This window comes from Natrix helvetica, assembly GCF_964273705.1.
Source record: "Natrix helvetica genome assembly, chromosome: 5".
Taxonomy (NCBI): domain Eukaryota; kingdom Metazoa; phylum Chordata; class Lepidosauria; order Squamata; family Natricidae; genus Natrix; species Natrix helvetica.
The window spans coordinates 82,283,663-82,301,459 of NC_138551.1; the positions used below are offsets into that span (position 1 = coordinate 82,283,663).

Genomic DNA, 17,797 nt, shown 5'->3' on the forward strand with positions numbered 1-17,797 from the left:
ATCAAGCAACGAATCAGCGAACACCTAGAAGTAAACAAAGTAATAACCAAAAGCCAACATGGGTTTGTCAAAAACAGATCATGCCAGACTAATGTTATTGCATTCTTTGAGAAAGTGACAAAGTTAGTGGACCAGAGGAATGCAGTTGATATAATTTACTTGGATTTCAGTAAGCATTTGATAAAGTATACCATAACCTATTACTAGATAAAGTAAAAAAAAAAGTGGGTTAGACAGTATCACCACCAGATGGATTTGTAATTGGCTGACCAATCACACTCAATCTGTAGTCATCAATGGAAATGCATGGAGGGAAGTATGCAGTGGAGTACCCCCAGGCTCTGTTTTAGGCCCAGTACTCTTCAACATCTTCATCAATGATTTGGATGAGGGGATAAATGGGGAACTCGTCAAATTTGCAGATCACATCAAGATGGCAGGAACAGCCAACACTCCAGAAGATAGGCTTAAGATACAGAAGGATCTTGACAAACCTGAACATTTGGCGCTATCTAACAAAATGAAATTCAATGGTGAAAAAAGTAAGGTTCTACATTTAGGCAAGAAAAACAAAATGTACAGGTACAGTATAGGTGGTACCTTGCTGTGGACAGCCATTTAAATATGAGCCAGCAGTGTGCAGCAGCTGCCAAAAAAGCCAACACAGTTCTAGGCTACATAAACAGAGGGATAGAATCAAGATCACGTGAAGTGTTAATACCACTTTATAATGCCTTGGTAAGGCCACACTTGGAATACTGCATTCAGTTTTGGTCACCACAGTGTAAAAAAGATGTGGAAATGTGAATGCATGACAGTAGTTTGGTTCAGGCCTTGTTGAAGCTGAAACGAAAGTAGGCCATAAGAATGTGACCTTTAATATACATAATGCTTGCATAGGTTGATGGTTAATTGCAAATATCTAACTGTGTATAGGATGTTTGCTGACCACAATATTTAACTAACCGTTTATCTAGCTTAGCATAGCGTTTGTATATGTTGTTGGTTAACTGCAAATATCTAACTGTGTATACGATGCATTATTAGGGATGTTTTTGAAAACCCCTTAACTGCTACATACCTATTAATTATTTTCTTGTGGAAAATTACTGAAGGTACTTCCTTGTATGTGTTCACTCCCCCGCCCTAAAGAAACTGCTTAATAAAAAGGGTCTGTACAGAACATGTCAGGAGGAATGTAGCCATACATCCTCCAAGCACTGTGCTTGCCTACCTCGAACTAACTCTTTGTGTGGTGTCTTAATTTGCGGCCTTCATCCACGTGTGGACCCTCCAAATTCCCGGTGAGGACCGGGGCTCGTTCTCCCACCCAAGGGAGAACCCTGAAGGCCCAGACAGGCGAATCCGGACTCAAGTATGTCGCGAACCTTGCAGCGACATCTGGGGGCTCGTCCAGTCCTGTATTGGCGTCTTCATGGGCACGATCGTTGTCTAGCGGTGTGCTCTCCTTCACTCCTGTGAACTTACCCGGCCGGACGCGCCACTGTGCACACGTAAGTCATGGGCTCCTCGGGCTAAAAGGTTTCTGCTCATCACCGAGAGGAACTTTTCGCTCTCGTGAAGCGTATTAATTCTCTCCAAAAGATTAACAGCATCACTGTCTATCCGCTTTCTCGAAAATCTATCGCTTACTCTCTATCCTAATTCTCCTTCAGGCGATTCTTCCGTTTCTTTTGTTCCTAATCTTTCTCCTTTGGACGAAACCCCGAAGGTTTCACCACCTCCTTATGAGGCCCCCAAAGTCTCAGTCACTTCCTCCGCTCCCCTGGCGGAGACTTCTGCTTCTTTTCCTACTGAAACTCCTACTGACTTTCCTGACGTAAGATCCACGGGCTGGCTCCTTTTCTGCCTTTGTTGCCTTGTATGTATGTATGAAATGAAGGAAGTTCCTACTAAAGGTTTGCCTTCAACCTGAGTAAAAACCCTCTGCACATTTTTCTGACCAACCTACTCTATTAGTCCTAAAGTAAAAACCTGGCCTCCAGAAGGCAGTTTTGATTTAGATTTTGTCAACAAATTTGCTGATTTTTTGACCACCATCAGATGAATCAAGGGCCCCATCCAGATGCAAATGATGTGTTAATGAAAGTCTCCATACATCTTGGATCTTTAAAAATATGCCAGCATGAGCCAACCTAGAACCCTGGCTGAATGCAATCAATGTGTGGACCAACATCTCTGTAAATTGTTTTTATACATCTTGATATTTAAAAATGCCAGCTCGTGCTGGGATATCAAGATAGAATTTGGATCTTTAAAACTTAGCCAGCGTCCGCTGGCAGATCCAAATTAAGAAACGAACACCCCAGGGCAGAGACAGGCATTAACAATCTAGTGCGTGATCATCTCCAGACCTGGAGGGAAGTTGAGATCCTTTAATAATAGAAAATGGAGCTCATTGGCTTATGTACAGCTCCCTGAAGTAATTGTAATAACTGCCTTGCATGAAGAAAGAATGACATGGGATTTTTATATGTGAAATTAATGATTGTAGTGCAAATGTGAGTAGGTTGATGGTAAAAGTTGGTATGAATGTAGTTTGATTCCCTTTTATATAAAGGATGGTATGTGTGTGTATGCATGTGTGTTATCATTTCCAAATTGTTTGGCATGAGCAAGCATGAAGGTTTGATTGCAGTATGAATGTGAATATGTGTCTCCCATGCCCCAGGGAGTGATAAGTGAATGGCTCCAGAGGTCCACGTGATTGCCTGTGTGAATTTCCCCCTCCTCCCACCCACTCTTCCTTCTGGGTCATTCTTTGGAGGGAAGCAGGAGGAGCGGGGAGAATGAGTGTTTGCTCATTTTTACCATGAGTGTGTGTATGAAACGTCCCAGTGATATCTGTGAATGCCTCTAAGAGCAGTTGGTCAATGGAACGGCTTGCCTCCAGGGGTTGTGAATGGCCCAACACTGGAGGTCTTTGAGAGGATGTTGAATGGTTATTTGTTTGAGATGGTATAGGTTTCCTGCCTAGGCAGGGGGTTGGATTGAAGGACCTCTAGGGTCCCTTCCAACTCTGTTATTGTATTGTATTGTATGAATTGTAGATTGTTTTAATAAAGCATGACTGCATAAAATGTTATAGTCTTTTTTGTTCAAACCTTTTTTGTTTGAAAGGAGTTATTTTGCTAATTAATTTATGGCAGCTATTGGGGAATCTTTGTTTGGATTTGTCCGTTTTTGTCTACCGCTATCTAAAGTTTTTTATTTGATTTTTTTTTTTTTGTGCCCTTGCCACAGTTCAAAAGATTAATGAGATTTTGAGCATTCCATTTGTGGTTTGCGTAACTTGTCAGCTAATTCTTTTGATGTTTTTTTTTTTTTAAAGACAACAGACTCCGTTTTAAAATGTTTTGCCATTTTTTTAGGTAGTTAAATTAATAACCTTGGGTTTTTTGTAGAAATTGGACTGATTTTATTAACATTATTTTTTCTATTCCAAAATTTGATTTTTTTATTTTATTTTCAAAATAATTTTTTTTCAGTGTCTTTTAATTGGCTATGTGGTCTGTATGACTTTTCTGCTTGCCTATTGTTCTCAATTCTTTGCTTTCATAAGACTGTTTTTTTTTGGATGGAAGATGAAATTGTTTATAAGGACTCTTATGAAAGTTTCCTATCTTGCAATATTGTTGTTCTTGTAACACTAAAAATTGTTTTTTGCTATTTTATTTTTTCACATCTTTTTTTAATAAGCTTTTTAACTATATTTCTGACTTTTATTATGTGTGTCAATTTATTTTTAATTTTTTAGAAACTATGTTTTTTTTTCTTTAGATTTATTTTTGATTATTTTTTTTCTCATCAAAAAGCCTGGGGACTGGCACAATTTTGCCATATGCCACTCAACCAGGCCAAGCGAATTGTTTTATTTTGTTCCCAGTGTTTTGGGGCATCCCCCTCTGGGGACAAAGAAGTTAATTTTTATGATTTGGCCTCTAATCACTATGGCAAATGGATGTCACCTATGTTTTCTTTTTTTTGGCTCCTTAGAAATAAATTCATTTATTTAGTTAGGGGGTTGGACTAGAAGACCTCCAGGGTTTTTTCCAACTCTACTATTGTATTATTATTGTATTATCTATTTTTAATTTTTGGCCACATTTTTTTATTTTATTTTTCAGCCTTTATTGCCTTGGGCAAACTTTTTTTTAAAAAAACTGACAATGGCCTGGCCTATTTTTCATTGGCCTTTTTGTAATTTTGTACTAATTGCACCAGTTTTAATTTTTGGGTTTTTCCTTATAATTCCACAGGTTAAGCCATTGTGGAACGTGTTAATTGGTCCTTCAGGGACTGTTTTTTCAAACATATAAAAAAGGAGGGATTTTGGGTACCTAGTAATTTGGTGTACCCCAATTTGGCTAATTTGGCATAGGTAACACAATAGATTTAAAAAGTTGTTTGCCTCCCCCGCAAGGGGGACGAGGATATGCTGTGCTTGTTTTTACAGATTTTTATGGATTCTAGTACGTGATGTTTGTCTAGACAAGAATATTGTCGTACCAGTTCCCAAATCCAGTTCCAGAGATGACCAAGATGACTTTACAGACAGCACAGTGGCCAATACGATCTTGCCAAAACAGCTGTCCAGTGATATGAAAAACCAAAAACCACCAAAGCAGTGCTGAAACAACGACACGACAACTTATGTGCTGCCATTTTTGCCAAGTTTTTAGTCATCATTAGTCATCATTTGTTTATGTTTACTTGTTTTGTCATCTCACCAAAAAACTCATTTGAACAGTGACTGCAATAAAAATCTATGGGTGCAACTAACATTACACACACTGACTTGAACTGTACATGAAACATTTGCTTTTTATATGCTTGGATCCTGTTTGAATTTTGCCTGCAGTAATTCAACACTTCATTGGTTCGAATTATAAGACTATCTTTCATTGAGGATTAATTGCTTATGATCCTCCCTCTGATGCAATTGCTTTGTATATATTGATAGTAGCAGTTCCTAAAAATGTAACATGTGTTAAAGTAGTTAACTGTATATTTTTAAGTAATAAGCCTTATTGTCTCTTATTTCTTCCTCCTATTTTGCTCTTAATAACAGTCATGCCTTTCCTAATGCTGATCCGGAGTGTTGGATGTGCCTTTCTTTCTTTTTTTTTTCCAACCACCATTTTATGAGGCCATAGGTTCTGCAGTACCTTTTCAATCTATGGTTGCTCTCCAGAATTCTCTTACTTCACTATCTGAAGTTGTTTTACAGAATAGAAGAGGATTGGATTTGTTATTTTTAAAACAGGGCGGCTTATGTGTAGCTTTAAAAGAAGAATGCTGTTTTTATACTGATAGTTCAGGCATTGTGCTTGATTCTATGGCAGAATTAAATACCTGATTGAAAGATAGAGAGTCAGAACGCTCCAAGTTTCACACATGGTATCAAGGAATGTTTAACTTTTCTCCATGGCTTACAACTTTGCTTTCAGCCCTTATAGGTCCTTTGATTTTGATTTTGATTGCTTGTATCATTGGTCCTTGTGTTATGGGAAAACTGCTCAGGTTTTTGCGTACTCGCCTGGGTAACATAGATAAAGAAGTTGATGCTACTCGCAAAGATTTAAACCTACTGCAACACTTGTTACCCTCCTCGCACGACACCTGCAAACAACCGTTGTTAACATTTTCGGATTCAGACTCCGATACAGAAAGTGAGTTTCAATTCCCGGATAAGGTGAATGGTTCTTCTCACTGCCTGCCGGAGGGTGGGCTGTTAGAGGAACGCATAGCCTTGGAGGGATATTGACCTCCTTTTAAAACAAAAACAGAGGAGATGTGAATGCATGACAGTAGTTTGGTTCAGGCCTTGTTGAAGCTGAAACGAAAGTAGGCCATAAGAATGTGACCTTTAATATACATAATGCTTGCATAGGTTGATGGTTAATTGCAAATATCTAACTGTGTATAGGATGTTTGCTGACCACAATATTTAACTAACCGTTTATCTAGCTTAGCATAGCGTTTGTATATGTTGTTGGTTAACTGCAAATATCTAACTGTGTATACGATGCATTATTAGGGATGTTTTTGAAAACCCCTTAACTGCTACATACCTATTAATTATTTTCTTGTGGAAAATTACTGAAGGTACTTCCTTGTATGTGTTCACTCCCCCGCCCTAAAGAAACTGCTTAATAAAAAGGGTCTGTACAGAACATGTCAGGAGGAATGTAGCCATACATCCTCCAAGCACTGTGCTTGCCTACCTCGAACTAACTCTTTGTGTGGTGTCTTAATTTGCGGCCTTCGTCCACGTGTGGACCCTCCAAATTCCCGGTGAGGACCGGGGCTCGTTCTCCCACCCAAGGGAGAACCCTGAAGGCCCAGACAGGCGAATCCGGACTCAAGTATGTCGCGAACCTTGCAGCGACATGGAAACTCTAGAAAGTGTGCAGAGAAGAGCAACAAAGGTGATTAGAAGACTGGAGGCTAAAACATATGAAGAACGGTTGCGGGAACTGGGTATGTCTAGTTTAATAAAAAGAAGGACTAGGTGACATGATAGCAGTGTTCCAAAATTTGAGGTGCTAACACAGAAAGGAAGGGGTTAAGGAAGAAGGGACATTCTCCAAAATACCTGACGGCAGGACAAGAAGCAATGGATGGAAACTAATCAAGGAGAGAAGTAACTTAGAACTGAGGAGAAATTTCCTGACAGTTAGAACAATTAATCAGTGGAACAGCTTGCCTCCAGAAGTTGTGAATGCCCCAACACTGGAAGTTTTTAAGAAGATGTTGGATAACCATGTGTCTGAAGTGTGTGTAGGGTTTCCTGTCTAGGCAGGAGGTGAACTAGAAGATCTCCAAGGTCCCTTCCAACTCTGTTATTCTATTCTATTCTACTGCATAATATGTTGGGAAAACTCAAAGCAATTTTGGTATGTTAAGAACAGTAAAATAAAAAGTGTGGTTCAGAAGTGGAGAAAAATATTTTAAGCCTCTGGTGCAGCTATTATCATGTTGCTTATTTGCCTTATGCATACCTGCTTCAACGAGTTACATGTTTTTCAGATAAAAAACAAGTGGAATTAGAAAATATAGTCTCGATACATAGACTAGATAGATAGTCTAAAGAACTGAAAAACGGGAAGCTTTATGTGAGTTACGTATTTTCATTTGTAATGTTTACATGGTGATCACACTTGACAAGATTCTTCTCAATGCTGCACTCACCAGCAATAGTAAGGGAAAAACAAAATATGAACCGATTCAATTGTCTGAGACATGATTCTTATAATAGCTACACTGTTTTATTTAATACAGATACTCCTCGGCTTAGGACCAGTTGCTTTGCAACCGTTCAAAGTTACACTGGACTTAACTGTGGGTACTTACAATCTGGATTTGAAACTCCAATGGTCCCCAAAAGTGCTTTTAGTGCTCAGTAACTAGGTCTCATTTATGACTATTGGCAGCATTCTGCATTACATGATTTTTGCAATGCCTTTGCCAAAAAACAGCATTTACTTTTGTGGGGAAAAATGACCCATAGCAAACTATGGGTTTGCTTAACAATCACAGCATTTGACTGCCACCCAAAAGTCATATACAGAACTGGTCAGGTGATGACCCAATTTGTGACCATTACAAGTTACAACTTAATGAGTAATGTCCATTACAATCATAATTTGAGAACTACCTATACTGTGATTCAAAATAGTCATTATTCAATTGTAATGAAGTAATTTGGTAAGAATGAAGTAATTTGGTAAGAAGACAGATTGAAATCAGTAAGACAATTGGTATTTATTAAACTTCTATCCTATTAATTTTAATGAGACAGTTATAATTTTGTTTAAATGCCACTTGTGAATTCTCAATATTATATATTTATAATAATATTTTACATATTATTACATAATTAAACATACAAAATAAAAGGTATACTAATATAAATTCCAATTATGTACTCTTCATCTTTTTAAACAGGTAGTAGGTTATTTAAAGTCTTTTAAAACAAAACCTTTTTTTAAAAAAAAAGTAAAGCTTTTGGGGGGTTGCATGACCAAGTTAAAGAGAATCAAAATTATAACTTATCATACATCATGTTTCATTTGTTCAAACAGTTTGTCAACAATTGTAATCCACAAAGACAGAAAACAATGACAATCAGAATTACCTTTAGTTCATTCTTATTTTTCTTTGTTGTCAAGATAAAGAGATGACTTAGTAAGGATGCGAAGAATACTTTGGCCTATTTTAGTTGAAAAATCCCAAATACTTATTATTCCACTGAAGGCATCATTCCTAGAATGATAAGATAAAGAATTCAATCAAAGAGAAGATAGTGAAAAAGGAGAGTAACAAGATAGTACTGGTTTTTTTTAAAAAAAATGTTGCATTTGTCCAGCCTAAAAACATTTTTGAGTGAGAAACTGAAGTATTTTTTTCAATAACTTGCAAAACATTTCACAGCATAATATGAAACTTCAAATAAAGATTATATTTCAATAATGATAGCATTTAGACATGCAACATTCATGGTGCAGTCAGTGCTAATATTTGAAATACCACATCAGGAAGGATTTCCCCAATGACTTATATTCTGGAACTCATTACATCCATCCAAGTAATCTAATTTTCACTTTCAAGTATTAGGTTCAACTCTGATTCTAACAGGCATAGATGTCAAGTATTAATGATGTTCCTTTGAAATTGGAAGGTCATGATAATAATATAAAGTAAGTTTAATTTTACTACCCTACACTGAAAAGTGTGTGTGTTTGTGTGCACGCGTGTGCGTGCTCAAAATACTCAGAAAGAATCACACAGTATTACATTTGCAATGTGTCCCAATATTCTTTCACAATGGACTGTGTTTTCTTAAAACACTGACATTGACCTTAGCTTCTTCACTCTAAGAAGCTAATCATCACCCGGAATATTTTGAGCACTATATAATAGATCCTGTGCTTTGGAGTCTGTGGTACTAAAGCAGGATATCCTCTGAGAATGTATCTGTTGTGCATTGCCTTCTGTTTTTCAGTATTTTCAATAGGATCATGAATTGCTAATGGGAATCAGATAGTTACTATTTGAAGACCATATAAAGACACTTCCTTTTTAATGATTTCCTCATGTTTCACAGAGAAAAGATCATCTACTGTTGTGACCCAGCAGGAGCCGTTGGAGCTGCAACCAGACTCCGACGACGAGGGGTCTGATGAGTCGGCTCTGGAAGATGTGGAGGACCCTGGACAGGGTTCCGATTCCAAGCAGGGATCAGAGAGGCTGGTTGGCCACCAGGAGGTGCCTGAGGCAAGGAGCAGTAGTGAAAGCCAAAGGGAGTGTGCTCCTGATGTCATGCATTGGAGCAGTGGGGAGGAGACAAGGGAGGTGGTTCTGGATGCCCGGCAATGGAGGGCTAATAGACGTAAAGAACAGCTACGCTGTTACAGGAGATAATTGAACTCAGGTGGTTGTAATTAGGCTCCTCTCAAGACTGTATTTAAGGAAGGACTTTCTGCAAGCTGTTTGCAGGAATCAACATATTTACCAGAGCTGGAGAAGCTATCGGGTCTTGTCCTATCTTGGCAGGCTGGATTGCTGCCAAGGTCTAGTCTGTGCTGGATTGCTGCCAAGGTCTAGTCTGTGTGTTAATAAATCATTGCGCAGAATCCTTGTCTCAGAGTGCTTTGGTGTATGCAGAGGGGGGTCAGAACAATGTACTATATATTTTCTCCAAACACCAAGGCATACAGACAGACATTTCCAGAATTAATAACAAAGCCACGTCTTCAAGAACTTCTGAAAAATAAGTAGCAATGGAGCTGTCTTCATTTCACAGGTGGAGAATGTACCATAAAGTGGGCACCATGGCAGAGAAGGGCCTCCGGATAGATGATCTGTGTAAGGCAGCGGTTCTCAAATAGTGGGGCGCGCCCCCCTGGGGGGGCACGAGGCTCCGTAAAGGGGGGCGTGAAGGCTCCCTTTCCATCTGTGTGCAACGGCGGCGGCGAAGGCGGCAACGGCGGCGGCAAAGGCGGCGGCAAAGGCGAATGCGACCAGCCTGTCCGACCACCCCCCGCTGGCTCCTGGCTGAGGGAGGAGCTGCCGCTCCACCTTCTCCGAACGCGATCCACGCCCTGCAACTGGCCGCGAGGGGAAGCGGAAGCAAAAGCTTTTGCTATCAAGTCTTTTGGAAGTTCCTTGTATCTGGTGGGTGTTATTGCTAAGTTTATTTATTGAAGCCTTCTAGTGGGATACCGTGTCTGTGAGAATGTCTCCCTGTTGAGTTTCCTTTCAAATTTAAGTGCAATATTTTTTACTATTGCTATTATTTGTCTCCTGACTCTTGGAGTGTGTGGCAGAATGAATGTAAGTCAGTCACTCTTGTTGTGGTGTGTACCTTATAGAGACTGAAAAACATCTGTATGTTTCTGTGCTGTGTCATAAAAGGAGGTGTGGAGACATATCCATGTGACTCTTTGGTTCCAGAAAGATGCAATCTCCTCCAATGGATCTTTTGACCAAGTGCCTGGTTTACTACTCAGGCCTATCTCTGCAGTTTAAAATATTTTTCTCCTTTTGTTTTTTTACTCTGTCGTGTCTATTTAGGTCCTAAATTTTAGGATAAATAAAAAGACACGACAAGTTAAAAAAAAAGTTCATAACATGTCCTATTTATAGGAAACATTTGGACTGTAATAAAGTTAATAAAGCTATTCTTTGTTGTAAATTGATCCACATTTCTTTCTTTTTTTATTCTCTTATACGTTAATAAGGATACAGGGTTATGCAGAGTGTTTATAGGTGTTTATAGACAAATGACACTATTTACAGTCTCGCGGGGGCGCGCGAAATGTTTTCTTCTTCCTAGGGGGGGCATGACAGAAAATAATTGAGAAGCACTGGTGTAAGGTGACTAAGGCATTAATAACTATGAACAGACCTCCCCCATCAAGAATAGGGTTTAATGGGGAAAAAACTTGGGGAAAAATTGGAACTTTGGTGTTATATATGTTGATGACAGCAATATTACTTTATGCACAAAAATGGAAAGACACTTTAATTCCCAGAATGGCTGCAAAAGTTGATGGGAGTTAGCAGAGATGGCTAAACTGACTTGCTTTGATTAAAGAAAAAAAAAACACAATTCCTTTTTTTGTCCTACATGGAAATCACATCTGGACTTTGTGCTTGAGGTGGAAAAAATGATTTTGGGTTTTACCGATTAAATGGGTTTATTGTGATAGAAATGTCTAGTTTACACTATTATGTAAAAGTCAAAAGTTGAGGTTTGATGTTATTATCTTATTCTACTGCACCAAAGGGAATTGGAAGTCAATGCCTTTTCTTTCTTTCCACCCCTTTTCCTATATCTTTCCCTTCCCCTTCCCCCCCCCCCTATTTTTTGTACTATTTTATTTTGTATTTTTGTACTTCATATTATAAACTAATAATAAATAAATAAAAAGAATAGATGTAGCTGATAGAAAACACGAAGTTGTGCACAGGCCTCCCTGGTCATGACTGTATCAGAATGTAGTTTCAGAGCAAAGGTTACCCTCATCTCTGATGTCATATCTACAGTATATAACTTATAGGTATTTTTGTTGCCAATGTGCTGCCATGATGCAATGGGGAAATAGAATGAATGAATTTGAATTATAATTGCCAGTGGTAATCTGTTTGCAAGATCCATAAGATTCATAGATATTGAATTGATACCTATGTATCTGGTTGGTATTTGTTAAAATGTCTGTGGATTTTTTTAAAATGCCAAGAGTCAAATTGAAATTCCAAGTCACAGTGTTGCCACAGAAATGATGGTGAGATTTCTTACATGATGTCTGAATATTGGTTGAACAATTCAATTGGCTTTATTTCTGTTCGTTTGGATCCTTGATCATCCACCAACATGGATCTAATCGCCAATAGCAAACCAGTCACCTTTTAGAAGCTATATTCATGGGTAACAGAATGAGACAATTTGTTCTTGACTTTCTCTCAAAATATAACCTGCTTTTATTAGGTTTTTTTTTTTTTAAGTTAGGTCTTTCATGTTAAACACTATTTGAAAACAACAATGCTGCCTTGGGAGTTCTGAACAGCTCTGGCAATTATTTTCATCAGCACTGTTTAATCAATGCTAATGAGTGTCTCATATCTGAGTATTTATACTTAAGTATAGACATTATTACCACCAACTGGATGCAATTAGTCTCCCATGTTCATTGATGGGATTAGTACTTAACAATGTAGATTATCAAGATTTAGGATAAGATGTTATCAATAACGTGTAATTAGGAGATAACTTTTCCATTTATAGCCAAATACCCTGAGCTCATTATTTGAAAGATCAAAAGCAGATGAAGTCAATGTTATTTAAAAATATTTATGCAGATGGAAACTGTTTGTATGCTGTACATGCATGTAGCAATACGATATAAGCTCATATAACTATGAGCATATGCATAAGAGCATCATATGCTATTTATTGAATCATAATTTCTATGGAGAAAATTAAAGATTTTAAAATAAATTTCACAAAGCTGTTGATCAGGTACTACACAAGTGTACAGATTTTACATTTCAAAAAGTAAATTATGGTTAATAAGAGCCTTGAAAAGTTATTCAAAAATTCAGACAATTAGCAAATCTAATATTTTGAATATTTATTAATTTTTCATCCCCTTTAAACTGTGAAGTAGTTTAACCAATAAAATCCAGTAGAATCATAGGGTACTATACATTCAATAAAAATAGTAAATAGGTAGATCATAATAAAGGAAACATCCTATCCAAAATGCATAGATGTTAAGAAACATCACACCTGAAATTGTTCAATAGCTCAACCAGAATTTAAACATGAAATTAAGAAAACAAACAGATATTCAAATTCAACAGGTCATTGTAAAACATAATCATTTTCTTAAAAAGCCAAGCCTAGCTATTACATTAACGATTTCATAATTTCATGATAGCATTGATAATACAGTAGAACTGTTTCCTGTTTTAGAGTCTGCTTTGCATGAGCTTCCATTGTACAGGTAGTCCTTGATTTAGGACTATAACTAGGATCAGAATTTCTATTGCTTAACAAGGCATTTGTTAAATGAGTCATGGCTGATTTAATGACACTTTGTCATGGTTGTTAAGTGAATCACTGCAGATATTAAGCAAATCACATGTCCGTTAAGTGAATCTGGCTTGAATAACCTGGCTAGATTGATTTCTTACAGAGCAGTTCCAGAGTTATCACTTGTTCGGAAACAGTTAAAGCATGATTACTTATATTAAAATTAACAGGTACCATATAAATGGAATATTATGTTAAGACAACAATATGTCAGAACATAATTTCAAATCTACCAAATAGGCTTAACCTATATAATACACTTTTGGAAAGATTTTGATTCATTTTAAAAGAGTCAAAACAATTATCATTTTTATGGTTAAAATTTCTATAAGAACCTTTAAAAAAAACATTTCATAGGCTATTTTCAAGATTATGATTCAGTAACTCGGCTAGCAACAACATATAAGTTGCAATTGTTTGGCTTGCAAGATGCTCAGGGATTCTTTTTTTTTAATCTAAGAACCATGGGTAAATATCAGGTTTTGCCAGGCCCTATTAAACATATGCACACCAAGACATAATTGGATATAAACTCTTTCAAATAGAAAGCAAGGTAAGAAGGAAACTTCTGAACACATGGTTTATGCCCGGGCAATTTAGCAACTTTTTAAATTAAGTAAAAGTCTTTCATTACTAAACAGACTCATGAATATACCTGCAGGCTACTATAGAGTTTCATCATACAATGCACAATGATACACAAAGCCAGTATTGGCAAACATTTACAGCAAAAAGAATAACTGCAGTTAACTTTAAAAATAACACATTGCATAATTTTGCAGGCAGCAGGGAGAAAACAAAACAAAACAATGAAGCATGTTAACTTTCCAAGTTTCTAATATTTTTATACTACTATTTAAAGTTCCATTGAAATTCTTGCTGTCTCCATGGCAAGGATAATCATCAAATTATTCTGTGGGAATTAACGTTACCTAGTATCAAAGGTTAGAACAACCTGACCTTTTTTCAGGATCTGTAAGGAACTTTTTTTTTATTGTCCAAATTTTATTGATTTTAAACGTTTTACAGGGAAAAAGGCATTGAAAGGTTATAAAACATTTTGACAGCTACATCGTGCGGGGGGGGGAGTCGTGGGGGGGGGGCGGGGGGCGCCCGCCCAGGTCTCGCAACTTTTACAAAAAAAGATAGAAAATTATCAACATTTACATAGATATTAGCAGTTTTAAGTTTAACACAAAATCATCAGTATGTTTCAATCATTTTGCTTTTTGTCACTTCCATAAAGGTACATTGTAACAACATTTGCAATGATGTTTCAAATCACTTTTGTGATCTGAGTCTTCCAGTTGTCGCATCCTCCCCCCACCCCGTCCACCGGCAGAGCCTCAGCCCTTCCCTCCTTTGTTTCTTGTGTAACATCCCCCATGTCACCTAAGAGAGCACTGTGTTTTTTAGTGAAAGCCTCTGCTTCCGCAACTGTGTTAATTCTAATTCTACTGCCCTCCCAGAAAATCAACATGCCTTCTGGTAACAACCACCTAAACCAAATCCCATTATTGTATATTTTTTTTTGCTAAGAAGGAATATTTCCTTCTCTTATCTCTTACTTTCTTTGGGATCTGCTTAAGAATGGTTATTTCTTTATCCTTATGTTTTAATGGTCCTCCCCTTTGAACTCCTAGAACCTCATCTCTTGAGATGATCTGTAAGGAACTTAAAAATTTAAATAACATTACGCTTAGCACATTCTAAACTTAATTTCACCATAGGATATAAAACATTTTCTTCTCCATATGAAGATAATGTACTACTGTGGAATCTTATGCTCGGTGCATTGCAATTGACTAAATTGTCTTTTCTGGTTCATTTGGACACCCAAGATTAAACATACCCAGTTATGAAGTTTACTGAGTATTCAAGGCTGGAAAAAGCACAAATCACTCAGATATATCCCAAACATTATTCTACAATTTAATTTTGTTTAAACTATGTGTGTTAGTTGATGTTTAAGCCTCCTCCTCCTTTCCTTTTAGGGTATAAATGTAATATAAATTTAAAATAACTTACAACAAAAGAGAGCCTAAATTTGTATTTAAAGCAAAATAAATAGGGTACCATTATTTCTGTACTCCTAGGAAACAAAGTGTACAGGGACACAAGATACTATTGTAGTTTGACAAGTTTCTGACACTTCAAATTTCTTTGAATGACAGAAAACACTCATGAGAAATATAGTGGAAGACCTGGAGCCTTTCTTTACTTGCTTTTGCAATTTCTTATCGATGTTTGATTCTATTCTGTTATCTCTTCATTCTATTCTGTTATCTCTTCTGGGGGGGAAAAACTTAGGGGATTTGATACTGATCCACAGTTTCATAGAGGAGTTAGGAAAAAAAGGATGTTTCCTAGCTCTCTCCTTGTTCAACTTATACACAAATTCACTGATAAAGGAAATTTCAGAACCAGGCTTCCACCTTCCGAGAATATCAGCCATGAATATTTCATATTTTGCTGTGTGCGGATAAGGCAGCCATCATTTTAAAAACTACAATTGGCTTCACATTTGTACAAGAATAATCCCTTTGTGTAAAACACTGCCAGAAAACAAAAGTAGAAGGCTCTGATAAAAACATGATTTGATGGACAATAGAAAGCTGTGAGACTGAGCATATCAAGAATTTTAAATATATAGGTGTGGTTTTCAGGGTCATGGAATACACACATTAATTCTGTAGTTGTTTGGGGGTCAAAAAAGGTCCTCAGTTGTTTAAACACTATTTCATACAAATGGTGGGGGGATGCAGTACTAAAACTATGGACAATCAAATTCTAAGTACAATTGATTTATGGATTTCAGTGGCACTTTGTGAAATTATAGGCTGATGGAAATAATGCAGAGTAAGTTTATCAGAAAAGTTCTTAAACTCCAAAATGTGTATGTAATGTCATGCTGAGGCTAGAGAGTAAACCAGATAAGAATTGAGTTAAAAAAACCTGCTTATTAGTTTTCAATTAGTTTTCAGCTCAGGTGTCATTATTTTCTAGTTGAGTTGATCCCATTTTTTATTTGATAAATTCCAGTTCACTTGGGCCCAAGCAATTCTTAGAAAACTTTCATCATGCAACTCCTCCCTTGAAATTATTTACACTTTTTGAGCATTCCCAGAAAAAAAAAGATTCTCAGCTTTGGAATAACAGAATCAGAGAGATTTCAGAATATGTCGAAGTATAGAAACCAGTTAATTATATCAGTTCACTGAGCTCTCCATTTCAACAAGTTATTTATTTTTCCAGAGCCAAAATAGTTTTCCTTCCACATTTTTAATATGGTAAATGTAATAAATTTTCTACAGGTAAATCGAATCTGCTCTTGTAGTGATGGTTCAGTTTAATCCATCCTCTATGAGTTGTTACTCTACTCATTTTATATTTCTTATTACATAACCAAGGCCAACTGAAAAAATGTCATGTTAAGTTTCTCCTATCAGATAAGAGCTTTATTTTGTGTAATATAACACTGTTTCTTAACCTTGCCAGCTTGAAAATGGGTGGACTTTGGCTCCCAGAATTTGCTCGCCAGCTAGGCTGGTAGGGGAGTCCTGGCCAAACCCACCTTGACCCCCGGAGGTAAAGCACAACCCTGATGCGGCCCTGAATGAAATCAATTTTGACATCCCTGATGTAGATGAAATTATTCAACATGGCATCTTTATAGTTGCGAGTCATTTAACAATTTAAAAGTAGTTTTATGATTTATTTTGTTATCCAGTAAATCAATAGGTGGTTAACTCTCTAAAACTTCTTTAAAGGATTCTTTGCCACCATTTTGGCCAATTCATATATGCCATTACTTTTAAATCTAAGTTCCCATATTGTATGGAAAATATCAGTTAAACCCAGCTTTTTCTGGAATCTCCAGTTTGTCACAAATATTGATTTATAGGTCTTAACACACACACACACACACACACACACACACACACACACACACACACACACACACACACATATATATATATATATATATATATATATATATATATATATATATATATATATATATATATATATATGCTGGTTTTGTTGTATTCGGGTCTTTTCCCGTGCAAGGTTGAGATTGTCTTTGCAACGTTTCGGCAGGATCTCACCTGCCATCTTCAAGCTGTGGGCTTAAAATGTGATCGGAGCTGCCGTCTTTCTGTAAGTCTTGGTGGGAGGGGATGGGGTGCTGGCTTTGTTTCAGTAAGTGGAATGATTGGTTGTGTGGTTGTATCATGATTGGTAGATTGGTGCTGATTGGTGCAGGCTGTGTGTGCATTGTTGTTTTGTATTTTAACAGCTTGGGTGGTGGGTGGTGTTTGTTTGTTGGCTAGGGCTGGTTTCCAGATGTTTGGTAGGCGGGAGGTATCATCACGTTTGTTCATGTTGTGGGGGTGTTTCTCTATTTTGATGGCTTCCATGATTATTCTCTTGTGGAGGTGTTCTGTTTTGGAGATTAACCTGGCTCCTTCAAAGTTGATTTCATGTCCTGTAGCTTTAAGGTGCTGGAAAAGGGAGGAAGTTTTTTCTTTTTTTCTTACTGCATTCTTGTGTTCTGTGATGCATGCATTTATCCTTCTGTTTGTTTGTCCTATGTATATTGCTGGGCAGATTTTGCATGGTATTTTGTAGACTCCTTGGTTTTCTAGCTGGATTTTGTCTTTGGGGTTTCTT

The 17,797-nt window shown here is 37.1% G+C and overlaps 1 protein-coding gene across 6 annotated transcripts in view; it reads right to left on the bottom strand.

Moving 5' to 3' along the window:
* Positions 1-17,797, bottom strand: part of PCDH15 (protocadherin related 15) — a gene marked incomplete at its 3' end in the record, with an annotated part of 825,229 nt that overhangs the window by 586,791 nt on the left and 220,641 nt on the right. For 5 of the 6 annotated variants that reach the window (XM_081954014.1, XM_081954013.1, XM_081954010.1 and 2 more), the window contains one exon: positions 8,162-8,289. The exons of the other annotated variant lie outside the window; for it this stretch is intronic. The remainder of the gene's footprint in view (positions 1-8,161; positions 8,290-17,797) is intronic. 6 annotated transcript variants of the gene reach the window in all.